Genomic DNA, 22,645 nt, shown 5'->3' on the forward strand with positions numbered 1-22,645 from the left:
GCACAGTGTGCGGGGACCGCCCTGTCATCCACCGGCTCAGCGGGGATCAACGGAGCGATCCCCGCTGAGCGAGCAGAGGTGCACGGTGTGAAAGAGGCCTAACTATTCGAAAAACGAACAAACTGTCTGAAGACCAAATTTCGACTTATTTTTCGTATAGTGTATGGCCAGCATTACTATAAAGTCCTCCCTGAAGATCCTCTCCTCTTGCTGCCCATGTGGTAGACTGCTGTGCAAATAAAATGCAAAGGCTATATGGTAAAGTCAAGATATGCAAGAGAAACAAAATTGGAGGATGATGAATAAAGAAATAAAACTTTCCCAAGTCTCATCCAACCTCAAACAATAAATGAAGGGCCCAGCACTTGTGTGATGAAAACAGGCTCAAGATTTACATACCAGCCGGAAGGCTCACCGGGATCAGCTGTTGGTGTCCCGCAGGAATGGCACACATCAGTGTGGTGTGTACAGTAGTAAAGCTAGAGAGCCCACCAAGAAGATGGCCGCCACCCCCTGTGCTGTTTTCAGCTACCTGCCTGTGATACAAACCATGGTATTCCTCCAGCTGCTCACCTGTGGTGCCAGCCCTTTTGATATTTTAACCCTGTTTGTGTTCATTTTACTCTGACATGTTTAGTTTAGTATAGTTTAATTTAAAGTTACCCTCTGTCTGATCATTTGGCGGATTCCTATTACCTGGCATTACGGCCAGACAATGGTGATGGGAGTGGTACAAAGCAAGAGCCCGGCAGTGATACTCCAGAAAGAAGCAGGCAGGCTACCACCCCTGCAATAATGACCCCCTTATTCCTGGCGGATGCTTGTCACAACAAGCACCCAAGTGCACAGTGCCACGTCAGGACTTGGATGATTGAATCAAGAGATTGCAGGGTTTAATCCAATCATTTGAAATCTTGCCCGGCAGGCAGAACTGTCGATGGATGCTTTGGAATGGAAAGCAAGAAGACTAATCTTGCACTACCCACCAGAAGACCAAAAATCTGTTAGAAGCAGTGTACAGCCAAGCAGTAGCATTAGGGGACCTTAGGACTCACTTCATCGTCAGAAAAGCAGAAAGTGGAAGATTTTTTTGCACAGTATGTACTGATACCACAAGACATAGCAGCAGATATCTGCCATGGGAAAGGGGATGAGGAGAAAAGCCCAGCTGGGGTGAGGCAGAAAACTCACCTGTGTGTGTGACAGAGTGTGTGGCAAGGAGAGCCGATCAGCCGCATCTCCACGCAGGGGGACATCTAGGAATGTAATCAGGGCACTGGTCATCACTGCCCAGATTACAGTATAGCAATATAGTGTCACCAATCAGTGCCCACCATTGCCCACCAGTGGCAGCAATCAGTGCCCACAAGTGGCAGCAATAAGTGCCCACCACTGCCCACCAGTGCCACTAATCAGTACCCATTAGCGATGCCAGTCAGTGCCATCTATCAGTGCTGTCCATCAATGCTGTCAATCAATGCCCATCAATGTTGCCTATCACTGCCACCCATCAATGCCCAGTGCCCATCAGTTCCACCTATCTGTGCCACCTATCAGTGCCCACCAATGCCGCCTATCAGTGCCCACCAGTGCCGCCTATTAGTGCCCATTAGTGCCACCTATCAGTGCTCATCAGTGCCACACATCAGTGTCACCCATCAGTGCCCATATGCGTGGCATATTAGCACCTCCTCATCAGTGCCACCCAATCAGTGCCCATAAGTGCTGCCTCATCAGTGCTCCTAAGTGCCGTCTCATCAGCGCACATGAGTAAAGGCGAAAAATGACTTTGTTACAAAATCTACTGAGGCCCCGTACACAAGTCCGAGAAACTCGACGAGCAAAACATATCGTTTTGCTCGTCGAGTTCCTTGTGAAGCCGCCGAGGATCTCGGCGAGCCAAGTTTCCTCATTGACTAACGAGGAAATAGAGAACATGTTCTCTATTTGGCCCGACGAGATTATCGTCGGTTTCCTCTGCCAAAAGTGTACACACGACCGGGTTTCTCGGCAGAATACGGCTACGATCGAGTTTCTGGCTGAATTCTGACGAGAAACTCGGTTGTGTGTACGGGGCCTGACAGAAACTAAGTAAAAAACGTTTTTTTTCCAAATTTTTGGTCTTTTTTTATATAAAAAATCCAGCAGTTATTAAAGCGGAGGTCCACACAAAAAATGGAACTTCCGCTTTTCGGAACCCTCCCCCCCTCCGGTGTCACATTTGGCACCTTTAAGGGGGGAGGGGATTGCAGATACCTGTATAATACAAGTATTTGCACCCACTCACCGAGGATGGCGGCGGGAGCAGCCGAGAGCCGAACGATTGCTCGACTTCGGCTGCCGACATCGCGGGCACCCTGGACAGGTAAGTGTCCATTTATTAAAAGTCAGCAGCTTCAGTAATTGTAGCTGCTGGCTTTTAATATTTTTTTTTTAGGCGGACCTCTGTTTTAAATACCACCAGAAGAAAGTTCTACTTGTGTGAAGAAAATTATAAAAAAATAGTTGGGGTACAGTGTAGCTGCTGTAGCACGACCGCGCTGTCGTTATTCAAAGTGCGACAGCACTGAAAGCTGAAAAATGGCCTGGGCAGGAAAGGCAGGTGGTTAAACATGTGTGCAAAAAAAGACAAAAAACATCTCTGGGAGTAAAAGGGCTAAATCTGCAAGGAGTTCATCTATAACTATTCCAGCCTGTACTTCTTTCCTAGGTAGTTGCTACTGCTTCCGTCTGTTGACGCCTCTGCAGGTCTATGTTAAATAGCAAAATCTAAGGGCCAGATTCAGCATTGAATTACGCTGGCGTATCTATAGATACGCCGTGTAAATTCAAAGCTGCGCCGGCGTATCTTTTTTCTGTATTCAGAAAGCAAGTCACGCCAACATTAGCCTAAGATCCGACTGGCGTAAGTCTCTTACACCGTCGTATCTTAGGGTGCATCCGTCGTTTTCGGCGTAGAATATGCAAATCACCTAGATACGCTGATTCACAAATTTACGTACGCCCAAAGCTTCAAAGCTTCCACGCATGCGTCAAATCACTTTGACGCATGCGAGGGATGGCGGTCGATCGGACATGTCCGGTGAGTCATACAGACGACCGAACATGTCCGACGGACAGGCTTCCAGCGGACATGTTTCTTAGCATGCTAAGAAACATTTGTCCGCTGCAAAACGGTCGGCTGGACAAATGTCCGCTGGAAACCTGTCCGGTCGGCCGTACACACGACCGAACATGTCTGCTGAAACTGGTCCGCGGACCAGTTTCAGCAGACATGTTCGGTCGTGTGTACAAGGCCTTAATTTGAAAAATTTACGTTGTTTGCGTAACTCGTCCGTGAATGGGGCTGGACGTAATTTACGTTCACGTCGAAACCAATGACGTCCTTGCGGCGTACTTTGGAGCAATGCACAGTGGGAAATTCCACGGACGGCCCATGCGCCGTTCGGGAAAAACGTCAATCACGTCGGGTCACCAAGAATTAACATAAAACACGCCCCCTCATCCTCATTTGAATTACGCGCGCTTACGCCGGCCCCATTTACGCTACGCCGCCGTGACTTAGGAGGCAAGTGCTTTGTGAATACAGCACTTGCCTCTCTAACTTACTGCGGCGTAGCGTAAATACGATACGCTGCGCCGCCGTAACAATGCGCGCCCCTAACTGAATCTAGACCTAAATTTGCAAGGCTGTCATGTTATTAAGAACAAAAAGAAAACAAAAAGAAAAACAATATTGGCAAGGATGTACTAAAATAAAGCAGCCATAGATGGGGAAAATATCAGCAATAAATGAGTGTATGCTATTACTGGTATGGCAAGCCGCATTCCTCCTGCAGGTCATATACGTTAGCTGGGTGCCTTTTATTGTAAAATCTGCAGATAGATTTCTTGGATGGCTTCCCTGCACTATTAAAAAGTGGAGAGAAGACAGAAAGGGACGCAGACATGAGCATGAAAGAAAACCACCTGGATGAGAACGAGCGGAGGGAAATGTGGAGGGGGAAAGAGGGGGGTGAGGACAGATTTGCAGGGGATGAGATGATAATTCATCGCATTATCATCAGCCGCACACCTGGGTGTTGTAAAAATGAAAAGACGAGACCTAGAGGAGGAAAATGGCAATATAAGTCACTCTGAGCAGACTGCAAGATATATCTTTATGTGACCATGGCCCGGATTCACAGACATCGGCGCATATTTATGCCGCCGTAGCGTATGTCATATACGATACGCCGACCTAGCGCAGAGAGGCAAGCACTGGATTCACAAAGCCAGTGTTGCCAAATCTGCGCTGGGTTTCCTATGCATAAGTCGTCGTAAGTGGGCGTGGGCCATGCAAATGAGGCGTGACCCCATGCAAATGATGGGCTGAGCGCCATAAAGATACGAATAACGAACGGCGCATGCGCCGTCCCGTGGACACATCCCACTGCGCATGCTCAGAATCACATCCGAACTACTCCCTAAGATACGACGGATCACTGCCTACGACGTGAACGTAACCTACGCCTAGTCATATTCACGTACAACGTAAACGACATAAGATACGACGGCTTGTGTTCCCTGGTCCATACCTTTGCATGGGTTGCGCCTCCTATATGGGGAATAACTTTACGCCGGACGTACGACTTGCGCAAACCGCGTATATTATGCGCCTGGCACAAGTACGTTCGTGAATCGACGTATCTCCCTCATTTCCATATTTGAATAGGAAATCAATGGGAGCGCCACTTGCGTCCAGCGTAAATATGCGCCCACGATACGCCGGCGTAGGCAAATTACGTCGGTCAAATGAAGCCTATTTTTAGGTTTATCTCGGTTTGTGAGCACGGCGCATAGATACGACGGCGCATATTTGCACTTACGCAGTGTATCTCGAGATACGTCGGCGTAAGTGCTTTGTGAATCTGGGCCCATATATTTAGAGAAAACCCGCCACAACACACCAACAGGGCTTCTTAATAGCATCATGAGCCCCTGGGCAAAGTAATGCTCTGGAGCCCCTACAATGGAGACAGTGCAGGTAAACAGACATAAAGTAGGTAGGAGGCGCCTTTTGGGTGGAGCTCCACATTAACTACATGAACAATCATTCTGTACAGCAAAGAAACAGAGGGAAAATACTACATACATAAAGAAACAAAGCTGTCCTGTATATATAATATATCTGCTAGATTGATGCCTCCCCAGCACTCTGACCCCCTCTACACCCCAGATATCCCCCCATCACTCTCAGTGCCATCATGGGGGCCGCCAATTTCGGGGTAGAGTGGGCTCAAGGACCAGCTGTGCCCAGGTGTGCCCTCTCATTAAAGCGGGGGTTCACCCGTACAGAACACTTTTTTTCCTTAGCTTCATGCTCGTTTTGTCTAGGGGAATCGGCTAGTTGTTTTAAAATATGAGCCGTACTTATGGTTTACGAGATGCATCTTCTCCACCGCTTCCGGGTATGGGCTGCGGGACTGGGCGTTCCTTCTTGATTGACAGTCTTCCGAGAGGCTTCCGACGGTCGCATCCATCGCGTCACAATTTCCGGAAAGAAGCCGAACGTCGGTGCGCAGGCGCAGTATAGAGCCGCACCGACGTTCGGCTTCTTTCGGCTACTAGTGACGCGATGGATGCGACCGTCGGAAGCCTCTCGGAAGACTGTCAATCAAGAAGGAACGCCCGCTCCCGAAGACCCATACCCGGAAGCGACGGAGAAGATGCATCTCGAAAACGGTAAGTACAGCTCATATTTTAAAACAACTAGCCGATTCCCCTAGACAAAACGAGCAGGAATCTAAGGGGATTGTTTGAAAAAAATTGTTTTATGGGTGAACCCCCGCTTTAAGACAGCCCTGCACACCAACATGATGTCTGAATAAAATATCTGATTTTTACAACTAACTCTACACAGCAACAGCACCTTGATGCCCCCTGTGCGCCTCTCCAGTATGTTTGTTTTTGCACTTTAACATGCACAGCATTAAGGGCTGTTGTATATGGGCACCAAAAATGTCACGTAAACTAGTGCCATATTTTGATTGGTAAAAAACCACAGAAATCTGCATTATTTGTCAGTATTTTACACGAAAATATGCCCAAAAAATCACGCCTCCCTTATATTATTTAGCAATCTGGGAACGAAAAGAGTTTTTATGTGTGTACGCACGTATATGCGCATAAACGCGTGTAAACGTGAACACTGTATGCATACTTACGTTTTTTGAGCAGGAACTTTCTTCTTGGAATACATCAGCATCATGAAGGCCTCTTGAGTCCCTTAGGGAAAGAGAGCCTTGACTGATGGGGGCATGGCCAGGTACTGGACAAGGTGGTGGTCACGTAAGGATTGGTTGATTTGGGGGATGGGATGGGCCTGAGCTCAGGTAAAAGGGATCGCCCCAGGGAATTCTGGGTCTTTTCAGGAAACGTGCTGGGAAGAGATGCCCACCCTCCCGCCCCTTTTTTGCTATGGTAAGTCACAGCTTGCTGCAGTTTTCTTGACATTGCCAGCATAAAATGGCTGTAATAGGCCATGCCCTTGATGGACACCGGAAGTAGGCAGCCTGTCCAGCACTTATGGTAAGGACAGGCCCCTCCCCCTTTTGGAATTGTGTGCTCACAGTACAACTGTGACTGGCACTGGTTATAAAATGTTCAATGTTCAAAATGTTATGTTTGCTTTTAATAATTTTAAATTTTTACAAACAGTCTACTAACTGGAATGGTGCCAGCTAATGGGAGAAAAGCCAATGTAGCACCAATATTTTAAAAAGGGTTAAATTACATCCCTGGGAATTACAGATCAGTTAGCCTAGCATCAATTGTATGCAAGCTCTTGAAGGGAATGATAAGGGACTATATACAAGATTTTATTAATGACAACGGTATCATTTGCAGTAATCAGCATGGATTCATGAAGAATTATTCTTGCCAAAACAATCTTTTAACCATCAATGAGGAGGTGAGCTGCCATCCAGATAAAGAAAGGCCCGTAGACGTGGTATATCTGGATTTTGCAAAAGTATTTAATACAGTTCCCCATAAACGTTTACCGTGCAAAGTAAGGTTCTTTGGCATGGACCATAGGGTGAGTATATGGATTGAAAACTGGCTACAGGGGCAAGTTTAGAGGGTAGTGATAAATGGGGGGGGGAATCAGAATCGTCTGGGGTAGAAAGTGGGGTCCCCCTGGGTTCTGTCCTGGGATCAATCCTATTTAATTTATTCATAAACTACCTGGAGGATAGGATAAACAGCTCAATCTCTGTATTTGCGGATGATACTAAGCTAAGTAGGGCAATCTGAAGATCTGATGAATTAATGGGGTGGGCAACTACATGGCAAACAAAGTTTAATGTACAAAAATGTAAAATAAAGCATTTGGGTAGCAAAAATATGAATGCAATCTACTTACTAGGGGGAGAACCTCTTGGAGAATCTAGGATGGAAAAGGACCTGGGGGTCCTAGTAGACGATAGGCTCAGCAACGGCATGCAATGCCAAGCTGCTGCAAGCAAAAAAAACAGACTATTGGCATGCATTAAAAAGGGGATTAACTCCAGAGATAAAACAATAATTCTCCCACTCTACAAGACTCTGGTCCAGGCGCACCTGGAGTATCCTGTCTAGTTCTGGGCAAAATTCTTCAGGAAGGATGTACTGGAACTGGAGAGAGTCCAGAGAAGGGCAACACAACTAATAAAGGGATTGGAGGACTTAGTAATGAGGCTAGGTTACGAGCACTGAACTTATTTTCCCTGGAGAAGAGACGCTTCAGAGGGTTCTCTTTTTTCTCCCGGCAGTTTTCCTGTCGGGAAAACTGCGATAGAGCATACACACGGCTGGTTTTCCCGGCCAAAAGCTCTCATGGCAGTTTTCCCGACAGGAAAACCGGTCGTGTGTACAAGGCTTTAGAGTGAAATTCTCTTCTACAGGCAGTGGTTTCAGCGGGGAGCATCGATAACTTAAAAAAACAATTAGATATACACCTGAACGACCACAACATACAGGGATATACAATGTAATACTGACATACAATTATACACATAGGTTGCACTTGATGGACTTGTGTCTTTTTTCAACCTCACCTACTATGGCCCGGATTCACGTACATCGGCGTATCTTTGAGCGGGTGTAGCGCATCTCATATGCAATACGCCGACGTAACATAGAGAGGCAAGACCAGTATTCACAAAGCACTTGCTCCCTAAGTTACGGCGGCGCAGCGTAAATGGGCCGGCGTAAGCCCGCCTAATTCAAAGTAGGAAGGTAGTGGGCGTGTTGTATTAAAATGAAGCGTGACCCCATGTAAATGAAGGGCCGAATTAATGGCGCATGTGCGTGCATGCTCAGAATCACGTCGCATATACTCCCTAAGATACGACGGCTCAATGCCTATGACGTGAACTTAACCTACGCCCAGCCCCATTTACGTACGACTTACGTAAACAAAGTAAAATATGACGAATGTTCCGTCGTCCATACCCTAACATGACTTACGCCTGCTTTATGTGGAATAACTTTACGCTGGACTTACGCCTTACGTATACGGCGTAGCTTACTGCGACGGGCGCAAGTACGTTCGTGAATCGGCGTATCTAGGTCATTTACATATTCGATGCGTAAATCAATGGAAGCGCCCCTAGCGGCCAGCGTAAATATGTGCCCAAGATACGACTGCGTAGGATACTTACGTCGGTCGTATTAAGCCAAAATTCAGGCGTATCTTGTTTGCTGAATAAGGCGCATAGATACGACGGCGCATCCGTGGACTTACGCGGCGTAACAATAGATACATTGGCGTAAGTTGTTTCTGAATCCGGGCCTATGTAACTATGTGTATGTGCAGCTCAGCTTACAGCAACTGGCTGGTTTCTGAGTGCCGGGATGACTAGCTCCAGCGCATGCATGACGAATTAAGGTGGCTTAAAACTGGCACACAGAAGATGATGATGACATTGGACCCCTGATCAATGGATCGACTTGGGTACAATCAGCCTGCCCATACATGGATCAAAATGTGGCCACTGAACTGGCATCATTTTGATCCATCTAGGACCGGCTTTATATTAGCTACTGCATTTTGTAAGGATTGAGTTTTCATTTAAGCTTCTGTTGTTTTACATACAACAGTTACTCATGGCAAGTTCCAAGGCCAATAAGGGGCAATTATTATCAAAGATGTGTATCTGAGACTTTAGTAGCTGCTGGAGTGCCGTGCACAGAAACCGTCACGTTCAACATTTATTAGAGAAATTATATGTGCAAATATGACTTTATGAGGACTATTAAATAGATTTCTATTGAACTGTTCTCTCTCTCACACACACATTCTCATTCTGCTCTTTGTCTTCTGGGACATTGCTTTGGCTGATGAAGTGTTAATGTACTAAGTGATTTGGATCTGTACTGTGCACAATGTCTTGGGTCTTTCTGCGAGTATGTGTAAAGGCTCTAATAAAGTTTTAACAATGTACACCTGCAAGCCAAACAGAAAACTCCAGACTGCGCGCACTATGTCTGCATCTAAATGGACGCATCATGACGTCCGGAGCTTGGATGCTTAGCATTCACCTCTGTAATAAACACAAGCTATAATGTACAGTATTTCTAGTACAAGGCGAAGTGCTAATGTCTTTCCATACATTCCTGTATCTGACCCTTCTGTAGTGCAGTCAATGACATCTCCAGTTACACTATCAGTACACTATATAGCCCAAAGTTTCTGGAAACCTGACCATCATGACTATATCAGCTTGTTGGGCATCATAATCCAAAACCACAGGCATTAATATGTGTAGCACCCTCCTATCGAAAGATGCTAGGTAAACTTAGTTCATGGCTCCTTCTATAATCAAGGGAGCAGTAATTGTTTGTTCTGGCCTGTTCAGGGTCTCACAGGCTGGGAGTTTGATTACTTTCCCATGCCTCTGAAAGAAGCTGCTTGAGCTTAGGGCGGGAGATTCAAAACAACCAGCCTGAATATTTACCGGGTTCCACTCAATCCCTGGAGAGGAGTGTATAGAAGGAGGCTGGAATGGTGGTAAATAGTCTGAGACACTGGAGAGCAGGGTTCCCAGGAGTGTTCCAGAGACAGAGGGGCTGCTGCTCTCCGGCAGCCCTTTTACTGTACTGCTGCTCTAGAGGCCTCAGCGGTGCCAGGGCCTGGATGGAGTTTGCTAGAAAGTGATTGCTGAACCTTACCACAGGGGATATAGTCTGGAGGGATACCCTCTCCTCTCTCCTGCACCGTTCTCTCACCGTAGATCTCATTGCATGAATCTATCTATTGTCGCCACTGCCGCCTCCTATTTAGGTGTTCGGCCCCCCGGGCATCTGAATTACAGCGGCAGGGGTGTTTTTGGAAGTGCCTGATTAGAGCCGTGGTCTCTAATAGGCATCCTGATTAGAGCTGTAGGCCAATCAGCCAATCAGGTCCACCTGGTCTGGTTATCTGTCACCTGATTGGCTGAAGCAACAGGCGCTGTGATTGGACGCCTATTAGGTGTTCATTCATAGCAGAGGATGGGAAGAGGACGGGACAAGACATGAAGACTTGGAGGGAGCGTGGAGGACAGTGCCGTGACCCGACACAGGTAAGTGCCGGGCGGGGGGCACAATGGCAGCATTTGATGGGGCACGAATAAAACAAGAAATTGGTCGCGCACTGGAACTTCAAATTATCTTGATGTCATCTTTATTGTCAAATTGGTCAGACAGATACAGGCAATGGTAGACGCGTTTCACAAGCGATAGCTTGGTTGTTCACAACATTTGATGGGGCACACTGTCGGCAATTGATGGGGCACACTGGCGGCAATTGAAGGGGCACACTGTCAGTAATTGAAGAGGCACACTGGCAGCAATTGATGGGGCACACTGGCAGCAATTGATGGGCACACACTGGGAGCAAATGATGGGGCACACTGGTGGCAATTGAAGGGGCACACTGTCAGTAATTGAAGAGGCACACTGGCAGCAATTGATGGGGCACACTGGCAGCAATTGATGGGGCACACTGGCAGCAATTGATGGGCACACACTGGGAGCAATTGATGGGGCACACTGGTGGCAATTGATGGGCACACTGGCAACAATTGATGGTTACAGTAGCTGCATTTGATGACACAGTGCTGGTAATTTATGGGTACAGTGGCTGCGTTTGATGGGCACAGTGGCTGTGCTTGATGGGTACAGTGGCTGCAATTGATGTTTTTTTTTTCAGTATGTTTGCGCCCCCCCCCACACAATTTTTGAGCACCAGCCACCACTGTGTCCAGTGGAAGCTGGAAGGTGGCAGCTGTCCAGTGGACTTGTGAGTAAAGACCCTAAACTGATCTCTCTCACTGTGTAGTGTTCTGGAAACTGCACTGGGTACCAGCAGTTGTGCATCAGCACAAGGTATCCAGATGTCAAAGAAACCTGCCTCGTGGTCCCCAGCTGTGAGGGAATAGACTGTTCTTTATTCAAAAATCATAAATTATACAATAGCTGCGCTGCACCTAAGATCACGTGCTAATACCAATCTGTGCAAAACGATTTGTGAATAAATACAAACTTTTTGTAAAACCAGCAATAAAAATAGCTGCGCTACCCACTATACTCTATACAGAATATAAAGTGATACAATTCTTATAGTGCAAAATAAAAATGCAAGATAAAAGTGCTAACAGTCCATAAAAGTGCTTGAAGTAAAGTGCTACAATTCTTGTACAAAAAGTGACTGTGCTCTGGGCTGAGAGAGGAATATTCCATTCCTATCCCCACTCGCATGCCCTCCTAGGACCGAACTCACCACAAGTGTATACTGAGGTAGGTCAAACTGCAGTTAATGCCTCCGGTAAGTCTCTCGTGGTATATCACCATCCACAGTACCGCATTACTCCATACACATAGGAAAGGAACCAAGAAAATCTCATTGCGTAACAATATTTAATAAAAACATCCCCACAGGCTCCAGCGTGCATTGGAGCATTGGAGTAGGGCATTCCAGTACATTGATGGTAGACTATTCCCGATGCCAGGGGAGGCACCAGATACTGTGTATGGGCTAGAATTAGGTAAGGCGACATAAATTTGTGCGGGCGCCGCCGCAATTTAGAGAGGCAAGTGCAGTATTCACAAAGCACTTGCTACGTAAGTTGCGGCGGCATAGCGTAAATCTGCCGGCGTAAGCGCGCCGAATTCAAATTGTCAAGAGGTGGGCGTGTTTTATGCAAATAAAACATGACCCCACGTAAATGACGTTTCTCACGAACAGCGCATGCGCCGGCCGTGAACATATCCCAGTGCGCATGCTCCTATTCACGTCGCGAATAGTCAATGCTTTCGACGTAGCGTAATTTACGCAAAGCCCTATTTGCGAACGACTTACGCAAACGACGTTAAAGACGCAAAATTCGACGCTGTCCCGACGTCCATACTTAACATTGGCTATGCCTCATATAGCATGAGCAACGTTACGCCGGAAAAAGCCTTACGCAAACGACGTAAAAAAATCCGCCGGGCGCACGTAAGTTTTTGAATCGGCGTATCCAGCTCATTTGCATATTCTACACTGAAATCGACGGAAGCGCCACCTAGCGGCCAGCGTAAGTATGCAACTAAGGTACGACGGCGTAAGAGACTTACGCCAGTCGAATCTTAGCCTAATTTCGGCGTATCTTGCTTTCTGAATACAGAAAGAAGGTACGCCGGCGCAGCTTTGAATTTAAGCGGCGTATCAATAGATACGCCAAAGTAAATTCTTTCTGAATCTAGCACTATATCGTTTATGATTTTGTGGGGATGTTTTTAATACATTTTCTAGGTTCCTTTCCCATGTGTATGGAGTAGTGTGGTGCTGTGGATGGTGATATACCACAAAAGGCTGCCCAGAGGCATTAAGCGCAGTTTGATCTACCTCAGTATACACTCAGGAAATCAGTAATTTGCAGAGAGTTCACCCCTAAGAGAACATGCAAGTGGTGATAGAAACAGGATATTCCTCTCTTAGCACGGAACACAGTAATTTTTTGTACAAGTTTTGTTGCGAGGAGTAGTGAAGCTAGTCCGCCCTGTTGTCTGTATTCGTGCCCCTTTCTTGATGATCTTCCTGTTTTGATTGTGTCTCTATTGGGTCTTGGAGTAAGGTGACCAGATTTTTAAAATGAAATCCGGGGACATATTTTTTCTTTACTAGTAATGGCAACAATCAGCGACTCATCGGCCCATTGCCGCCCGCCTCACAGCCTCTCAAGTCTTACTCTTCAGGCCCCGGCTACTACTGGATGGGGAGCGGAGGAAGATCACTCGGCCAGGGAAGGCAAGGAGATAGGCAGGTGGCTGGCCAGGATTTGAGCCAAGGTAGAAGAACATGCGAGCGGAGCTGAATGGGCATGCGCCCAAAACTGAAGAAATATTCTCTCCGCTCCGACCAGCACATGATCATCAGAAGGGGGCACAGATAATGGGAAAAATACAACCCCCCTATGCTAGTAGGCATGGCGGAGCGGGGGGGGTGTAATTCAAATTTTTTTATTTTAATTCTGCACTAACTGTCTTTGAAATTGCCCCTGTCCCCTATTAAATCCAATCTGGGGACAAAACCAGGAACAGACTTGGTCTGGGGATAGTGTCCTCAATCAGGGGACTGTCCCCTGAAACTGGGGATGTCTGGTCACCCTATCTTGGAGGGCTGGTGTGCACGGACTTTTTGAGGCCAAGGTTGATGCAAGCATGTTGTATGGTCTCTTAAAAACAACAGGGAGGGCCCTCTGCAAGGGTTAAGGGCTTCTGCTGTGGCTTCCTTGTGTCTTTGACTTTGGAGCAAACTGCTGTAGGTGGGCACCCAGTCAACTCCTTTATCGTGATAGGATCTAAGGGCTAAGCTCCCCTTAAAACCTGCTGTGCCCAGACCTTGTCGACTGACCTGGGATCTGTACCTTTTTTAGAAGTGTCTGGTGCATTATCTTGTCAAGGCACCTCATGTATTCAGACAGTTTTTCTCCCTCATCTTGGTAGGTATGCTAAAACTGGTACACAAGATTGGAGGCCTTTTCTCTTCTTCCAAGCACGTCTTTCAAGATATCTAAGTAATGGTAAGCAGTACAGTCATGTTTGCTAAGTTTCAGGTTGTGAATTTCTTCTGAGGCTGGTCCCCTCAAACTCTCAGTAATACTCCGCTTTTTCTGGGCCTCAGGAATGTTCCATTAATCTCTGGCTTGCATAACTTGCCGCAGCCATTCTTCAAAACTCTCTTCACTGACAGGAACTGGCTGTTTTCCAGAAATGGTTCCCAGTTTTTGGTATTCGGACCCAGTGTATGTTGGACTACTCTTCTGACACTTTGCCACAAACTGTTCCAATGCCCTATTATTGCTACAGGTGCCAGTAAGGTCGTTTCTCCTGATGAGGCTGCTTGGCTTGAACATTCTGGGCATAACATATCTGATAAGTTACGCTGAATTAGGCGAGCCTCAACATTGTTAGGCAGTTGCAGATTGGCTCCTCGAAAACTGTAAGGGATCCCTCTCTTCCACTGTATTAAAGTGTAAGTAGGAGAGGTCCCACAATCTGGTTTTACATTGAACACCCACACCTTCTGATCTGGAACTAGTGTCTTCATAGCTTGAAGACTGATTTGCTCCTCGGTCCAGGCCTAAATACAATCATCACAAATATAAGAAGGGACCACACTGACTACCATTGTAAAGGGTCACTGCACCGACTACCAACATAAGGGGTCACTACACTGACAACCAATGTAAGGAAGCATTGCACAGGCTACCAACAAAAGAGGGCACTGCACAGACTACCAACATAAGGGGGCACTACACTGACAACCAGTGTAATGAAGCATTGCACAGACTACCAACAAAAGAGGGCACTGCACAGACTCCCGAGGAGGCAATACATTATGACCAACATAAGGAAGCACAGCACCGACTACCAACACAGGGGGGCACTACACTGACTACCAATGTAAGGGGGGCACTTCACAGACACTTCTTCACTGATCAGCAATGTAAAGGGCACTTTCGGGGTATTGGAATCTGTATTCTATACTATACATTTTTATACTCTGAATTGCTGCACCCTTTATGCTGTGTGGTATATTGGGGGCATGCCAATTTCAGACTACTGCACTCTATTCACTATGCTGTACATTACATACTCCTGGCCGCTATGTTCTTTGCGCCATGGTGCGTGGTAAATACATTGGACCATTGCATTGAGATGCATGGTATATGATACATGAAGTGCACAACAGCACTCTTTATGTTACAGGTCAGTTCTCATCTTACCTGCCCTTTCAATATGCACAGCATCTTTCCCTTTTGTTGACCCTCAAATTTCTATACATTCCAAATGCACATCATGTTGCTCATATCCTAAAGATTTATTATTCTTGCAATTTCAAAGACCCCGTAAAACCAATAGCAGACATAGGGGTCACTGACCCTTGCTTCGGGTCTGAGTTGCACTGAATGTTGTATGTTGATAGACGTGCCTCAGCTTGGCCACTTGTAGACATCCATGTGCAGAAGTCCTAAAACCTCACATAGTTCACACCAGTTTATGGTAGACTAGCAAAAACACTTGGAAGCCGGTGCCCAAGCCATTTGATATTGACTCCTGGCAAACCACAATAACCTCTCATTTTAAAAACACGTCGCCAGCATTTCAAGTTTCCTATTTAACTCCTTGTGCATTACTTCTACCATGGTTTCTCAGTTAAAGTCTTTCCCGTATGTTAAATGTATAAACATACTGGAAGTCCAACAAACACATAAATCCCTGGCTGGCTCTAATCAAGTCGTAGCAGACAGCGGGCCTATGGCATAACGAAGGGCTGTCTGTGGCATGTGTTGGGTTAATGTCCGCTCAGTCTTTTCCTGTGTTGGCCAGCATGGTGGGGGGACAGGTGCACAGGGGCGGTCTGTTTTCCTGCCTTTCATTCCGAAAGGAAGAATTGAGCCTTGTGGCTGAGGCAGGATTCCTCCCGTTCTTCTCATCGCTGCCAGTAACCCAACGCCAGTTAAAAGAGCCGCCCTCTCCCCCCCTTAACCCACCTCAGGCTGCTTGGACTCACACCTGCACTTCTGACAGCTCCCTGGAAACAGGAGAACCACACTTCATTTTATATTTCAATTAAGCCAAGCGGTGATTAACAGGGAACATTGTCCCCACTCTAAACCCCAGACTAAAACTGCCAATGGAGATCAATGACACATCCCCCCGTTGGCTGACTACCACTGCAATGTATCATGCACGCATACCTCACCTTCCTGTGTACTGCTGCACCCACCACCCATACCTACCCGCTTTAATATTCACTCTATGTGTGTGTGTGTGTATATATGTATATATACATATACAATCACTGGCCACTTTATTAGGTACACATTGCTATTTCCGGGTTGCACCCCCCTTTGCATTTAGAACTGCTCTAATTGTTCATGGCATAGATTCAACAAGGTGTTGGAACCATTCCTCAGAGATTTTGGTCCATATTGACACGATAGCATCTCGTAGTTGCTGCAGATTTGTTGGCTGCACATCCATGATGCAAATCTTCCATTCCACCACATCCCAAAGGTGCTCTATTGGATTGAGATCTGGTGACTGTGGAGGCCATTGGAGCACAGTGACCTCCAGTGGCGCAAACAAACTGAAAAAAAAAAAAACATCAATCGCAGCTACTGTGCCATCAAACGCAGCCACTGTGCCATTAAACGCAGCCACTGTGCCCATCAAATGCTGCCAATGTACCCATCAAACGCAGCCACTGTGCCATCAACCGCAGCCACTGTGCCTATCAAATGCTGCCAATGTACCCATCAAACGCAGCCACTGTGCCATCAACCGCAGCCACTGTGCCATCAAACGCAGCCTCTGTGCCTATCAAATGTTGCCACTGTACCCATCAAACGCAGCCACTGTGCCATGAAATGCAGCCACTGTGCCCATCAAATGCTGCCACTGTGCCATCAAACACAGCCACAGTGCCCTTAAAATGCAGCCACTGTGCCATCAAACGCAGCCACTGTACCCATAGATTAACACCACTGTGCCCATCAATTGCTGACACTGTGCCCATCAATTGCCGCTACTGTGCCCCATCAGATGCTGCCAGTGTGCTCATCAATTGCCGCTACTGTGCCCCCATCAGATGCTGCAAGTTTGCCCATCAATTGCAGCTAGTGTGCCCCATCAGATGCCACCAGTGTGCCCCATCAGATGCCGCCAGTGTGCCCCGTCAGATACTGCCTGCACTTACTTGTCTCGGAGCGGGTCAGTGGCGGTCTCCTGCGCATTCTCCATGTCTTCTTCTGTCCTCTCTCAGGCGTCCAGGCACAGTGCCTGACATTTCAGCCAATAAGGTGAACGGTAACAGACTGGCTGAGAGGCGGATTCAGTGTTAGCAAAGTGAATTCCTTTACTTTGCTGACACACAGCTGAGTGAACAGTGAACATTGTGCCTGCTGTTCACATTTTTGGGCGCTTTCAAAAAACACCCCACCACTGTAATTCAGGTGCCCGGCGCCAGAAAAGGGGCAGACACCCGAATAGGGGGTGTCAGCAGCGACCATAGATTCATGCAATGCATGAATCTATCTATGGTGATTAGACTGGTGCAGGAGAGAGGGGGCGGCACCCACTGGTGACCTCATTGTCATGTTCAAGAAACCAGTGGTGAGATGATTTGATCTTTGTGACATGATCCATTATCTTGCTGGAAGGAGCCATCAGTGTGTACACTGTTGTCATAAAGAGAAGGACATGGTCAGCAACAATACCCAGGTAGGTTGTGGTGTTTAAACAATGCTCAATTGGTACTAAGGGGCAGGGCAGTCTTAATAGCATCATGGCCCCCTGGGCAAAGTAATGCTCTGGGGCCCCTACAATGATGACAGTGCAGGTAAACAAACATCAAGTAGGTAGGAGGCAGACTGCCTCCCCTGTGCATCTATCACTCTCAGTGCCATAATGGTGCCCCAAATTTTGGGGCAGCGTGGGCTCAAGGACAAGCTGCTTTGGGGAAAGTGCAGGGTCCCCCCATGCAGCTGGGGCCCCTGGGCAGTGCCCAGGTGTGCCCTCTCATTAAGACAGCCCTGGGTGTACTCACTTTTGTCAGATACTGTATATACTTATCTTAGAGGTTCACTATTTAGCATCAGGAAACAGTCCTGCCACATTTCTGCTATACATTCCCATGTTTGAAAGGTTGCCTTACTGCTTTTCCAACTTCCCCCAAAGCTTTCTTGGCTTTTGCTAGTCTGCTCTCCCTCTTTGGTAAAGTACACCTGTCACAAGAGAATTATGAGGCCATCCATTGCTTACCATTCCTTGGCAGAATGTTCATTCCCTAGCTGTAATGCTGAGGCTGTACTTTCACAGTTGCTGATTTTAATGAAGTATACCAATTCCTATACCTTGGAATCTTTCCTCTCAAAGTTATTTTTCCCACATTCTAGTTCCAGGTCAGTGAACTGCTGTAGGCAAGGAGCTTTTTTCTGTAAGACGGCAGGAATGGTAGCACCTATGATTCCTTCATGTTACACATCTGAAAATTCTTGCTGGGCAATGACCAGTATTTGTCGTTATGTAGTACAAACAATATATTTAGTTATATGTAGCCCACCAATGTCAGAGCATTCTTGGTACATGGACACTAACACCGGAATTTTTTCTTCCCATTAACTATTGACTTCACACCTATATTTTTCTAATTGACCTGTTGCAATATGGACTACAAGCGTAAAAGCACCATACCCTCCGGTATTTCAAAGCATCACCTGTCCCTCTAGTGATCACTGTATCAGGTGACATCATAGTGACATCATACTTGTGTGCCAAACAAAAAGGATTGCGGGATGCATAGTTTTCCCAGTCAGATAATTGCTTTGAATGATTATGTGCCTGGACTACACATCCCAGGGGTCTCTGCTGCCATTAGGAAGATTGCTGGAGGTAGCTATAAAAGAAGCATAAGCCCACGTGTAGCTCTCTTCCTCTTGAGCCTGACGCAAGACGGACCTCTCCGTACATGGAGAGAAGGGTTGTGGGGATGAGGCCCTTGTCCCCATCAGCAACCCTAAAGCATCCTTTCAATGTTGAGGGCCTGTGGCCTGGTACGGTTCAGGAGGGGGGGCAGTCTCTCATCCCCCCTCTTTTCCTGCGGCCTGATAGGTTTCCGTGCTCGGATAAGGGTCTGGTGATCTCAGGGCATTATAGAATCATCTATCACATGAAACATGACACCTGGCTAAAGGGAGGTTTTTTCTCACTTTTGGATGGATTTGATCGCATTTCCTGTTGTGTTTTGGAAACAAAAAGCAAGTGGAAATCTCCCCAAGGGGATACAGACAGTAAAAACAAATTCAGCAGGATTCATCTAAAAATTTAATTTTGCCTTCACTTTTATGCCCCGTACACACGATCGGAATTTCCGATGGACTTTTTCCATCGGATTTTCCAATTGTGTGTAGCCCCATCTGAGTTTTTTCATCAGAAATTCCGATGAATTCCATCGGAGCTTAGATATAGAACATGTTCTTTTTTTTCGATGGAATTCCGATGTGATTTGGCCGGGCAAAAGCCTGATTGTGTGTATGCGGCATTACTTGAAATGGGCACAAGAGTCATAGTCTTGCCCATATACAGTGGCCCAGATTCAGGTAGAATGGAGCAATATTTGCGTGGGCAAAGAGCAAAGATTTTTCTCTGCGCCCACGCAAATATTTCCATTTGCCCAGTAGCTCCGTAAATTGCGCGGGCGCTATGCTAATTAGCCCTGCGTAAGGGCGCCTAATGTAAATGATCCCGCCGGGGGCAGGAATCATTTAAATTAGGCGCGCTCCCGCGCCGAGCTAACAGCGCATGCTCCGTCGGGAAACTTTCCCGACGTGCATTGCGGCAAATGACGTCGCAAGGACGTCATTTGCTTCTAAGTGAACGTGAATGGCGTCCAGCGCCATTCACGAATCACTTACGTAACCGACGTGAAATTTAAATTTCACGAGCGGGAAGCGCAGCTATACTTTAGCATAGGTTGCCCCTGCTATAGCAGGAGCAACCTTGCGCTAAAGTTGCCGTACGGAAACTCCGTACCTTGCGTGCCCAGGGCCCGCGCAACTTTTGTGAATCGGTGGTAGTATGGCCGCGCCCCCTAGCGGCCAACGCAAGAATGCAGCCTGGGATGTGAAGGCATAAGGAGGCTTATGTCTGTCAGATCCTAGGCTGCATTCGGTGTAACGAGGTTCCTGAATCAGGAGCACTCGTTACACCGGAGCAAGTAAGCACTTGCGCCGCGCAACCTATGGTTGCGCGGGCGCAAGTGCTTCTTGAATCTGGGCCAGTATCTTTAAAAAGTGTTTGTGTGCTGTATAGTGGACCTTCCTTCTAGTCCCAGTGATAAAAAAAATATTTTTGCCTGAAATTACATCTTATAGTCCACAAACATAACCTTTAACATACTCATTGTCACTAATGGCCAGTAGACAGGGATGGACTGGCCATTGGGACTACAGGGAGTTTCCCGGTGGGCCAATGGCTCAGTGGGCCGGCTTTAGTGACAGCGGACCGCTGCGCTCCTCTGTCTCTCCCTTCCCGCAGCGCTCACCTCCTCTCCCTCCCCGCAGCGCTCACCTGGGGGGAACAGAGAAGCAGGGGGAGGACCAGAGGAGCAGGGATGACGACAGAGGAGCATGGGGGAGGGGACAGACAGCTGACTCAACAGCTATGGCCTGGGAGTTTCTCACTTCTGTCTAATCTTGTCCCATAAGGGGGGGCACCAAACTGATTCCTTGCCCCGGGTGAAATAATGTCTAACTTCCCCACTGGTACTGCCTATAAGAATACCAGTACCAGCCGTTCTACTCTAATAAAGTAGAACGGCTAGTGAAGGGGGAGAGAGGGTGCGGTTGGCCGGGGGGGGGGGTGCGGGATTTGTCCGGCCACCATTGGAGAGACCTGTCAAAGTGGGCCAGTCTGGATGAGGTCCAGGGCCAAATTTGTGTCCCAGTCCAGCCCTGCCAGAAGATCTAGATCAACTTCTACCTCCAGTTTCCTGTATTTCATTGTAAAGAGAAGGTGACTTTTCCTTGTACCTTAATTGACAATTATACCATCTTTTTTTTAGATCATCAATAGACCATCGTTCAAAACCCTCACTAATGACCTTCTGTAATACCTCATTCCAACTTGTTGTTTTTGTAGCAAGTGTAGTTTTCAAGGCAAGGCGACCAAAGAGTACCTCACAATTCCTGGAAATCTAGACAAGGGAAATGCAAAGTTAAACCCAAAGAAAATATTAGTGTCTTGAAAATTGGGACATAGCATGCGCTATTGCAATGCTTGTGGTTGAAACAAAACTAACATGAGGTGGACTGCAATCCTCTAACAATATAGCTGCTCTCAGTCTTTGGCAGTTCAGGCTGGCACAGAGAAAAGAACAAGTCAATTAACCCAAACCGTACAAAGGTTTTAAATCATGAAGTGATGATTAAAGGGGATTTAAAAAAAGACCATATCACTTTTCCCATTCGGATCAAAATGACAACCCCTGTTGAAGAGTCTGCGTCAACTGGCTTTTTTTCACATCAGATGGTTTTTACATTCCAGTCAATTTATGGGAAACAGGTCAAATGCAGGACAGAATGAGGTCAACTTCAGGTCTGCTGCACTTGTAAAGGAATTCTAAATGAGTCTCAAACTAACCCTAAGCAGTTGAGTCCCAAGTGTTGTGGTTGGCCTGTAACCAGCCTTAACTGGCATTTATTTTTCTCCACTCTGCGGGTCTTCCCTAAACCCAGTGGGGTTAATTGGCTCTACCTGTTGCTGGAAGGACGTTCCAATAAGCAGTGCAGAAGGGTCAACTCTCTGGGTTATGATTATTTATCTGACCAGGCCAATCGCTGGGGAGTAGAACTGACACGTATGGCTTGGGAAGATGATAAATGTTTGCAAGCACCTTTCCAGAACTCTCTCTACCCTGGGGCTTTTCCCTGGGAGGAGGCCTGTGAGAAGAATTGCTGTTTGAACCTGGCGTTAGCATGAGCCATGTGTTGATGGCTCCGGAAACCAAGCTAGAGCAAGAGTGGACCTAAATAGAGAGAGAGAGAGAGAGAGAGAGAGAGAGAGACTTGTAAAGCGCAACACATTTCATGGGTAAGGAACCCCTTGACCTCAGAAGAGATGGGTTTTATTCTTTCTCCTGAAGGCCAAGTGGTCCGACTCCAGTCGGATGGTGGTTGGTAGTGCATTCCACAGGCGGGGTCCTTGGACTGCAAATCTTCGATCTCCTTTGGACTTGTATCTGGCTTTGGGTATCTGGAGGAGGTTTTGATTGGTGGATCGCAGAATGCGATTGGGGTTATGGGCTTTTATTTTTTCCGCATAGATATTGGGGGGCGTTGCCTTGAATACACTTATGTATTAGGCAGAGTGCCTTGAAAGTGATTCTGTCTTTTACTGGCAACCAATAGACCTGGGCTGAGGAGAGGATCTTCTTGCTGAAGAGTGCCTGGATCCCAACTTTCCCAGCCATACACCAAGGACCAGACCCTGAGATCCAAAATGCTAGCCCTCTAGGCCACCTCGAAGTCTTTTACCTCTCAGTCGCAAGAAATTGCTACACATGCTTTTTACATGCTATCCCTGTAGTCCCCTT

Source organism: Rana temporaria, chromosome 6, assembly GCF_905171775.1.
Source record: "Rana temporaria chromosome 6, aRanTem1.1, whole genome shotgun sequence".
Classification (NCBI taxonomy): Eukaryota; Metazoa; Chordata; class Amphibia; order Anura; family Ranidae; genus Rana; species Rana temporaria.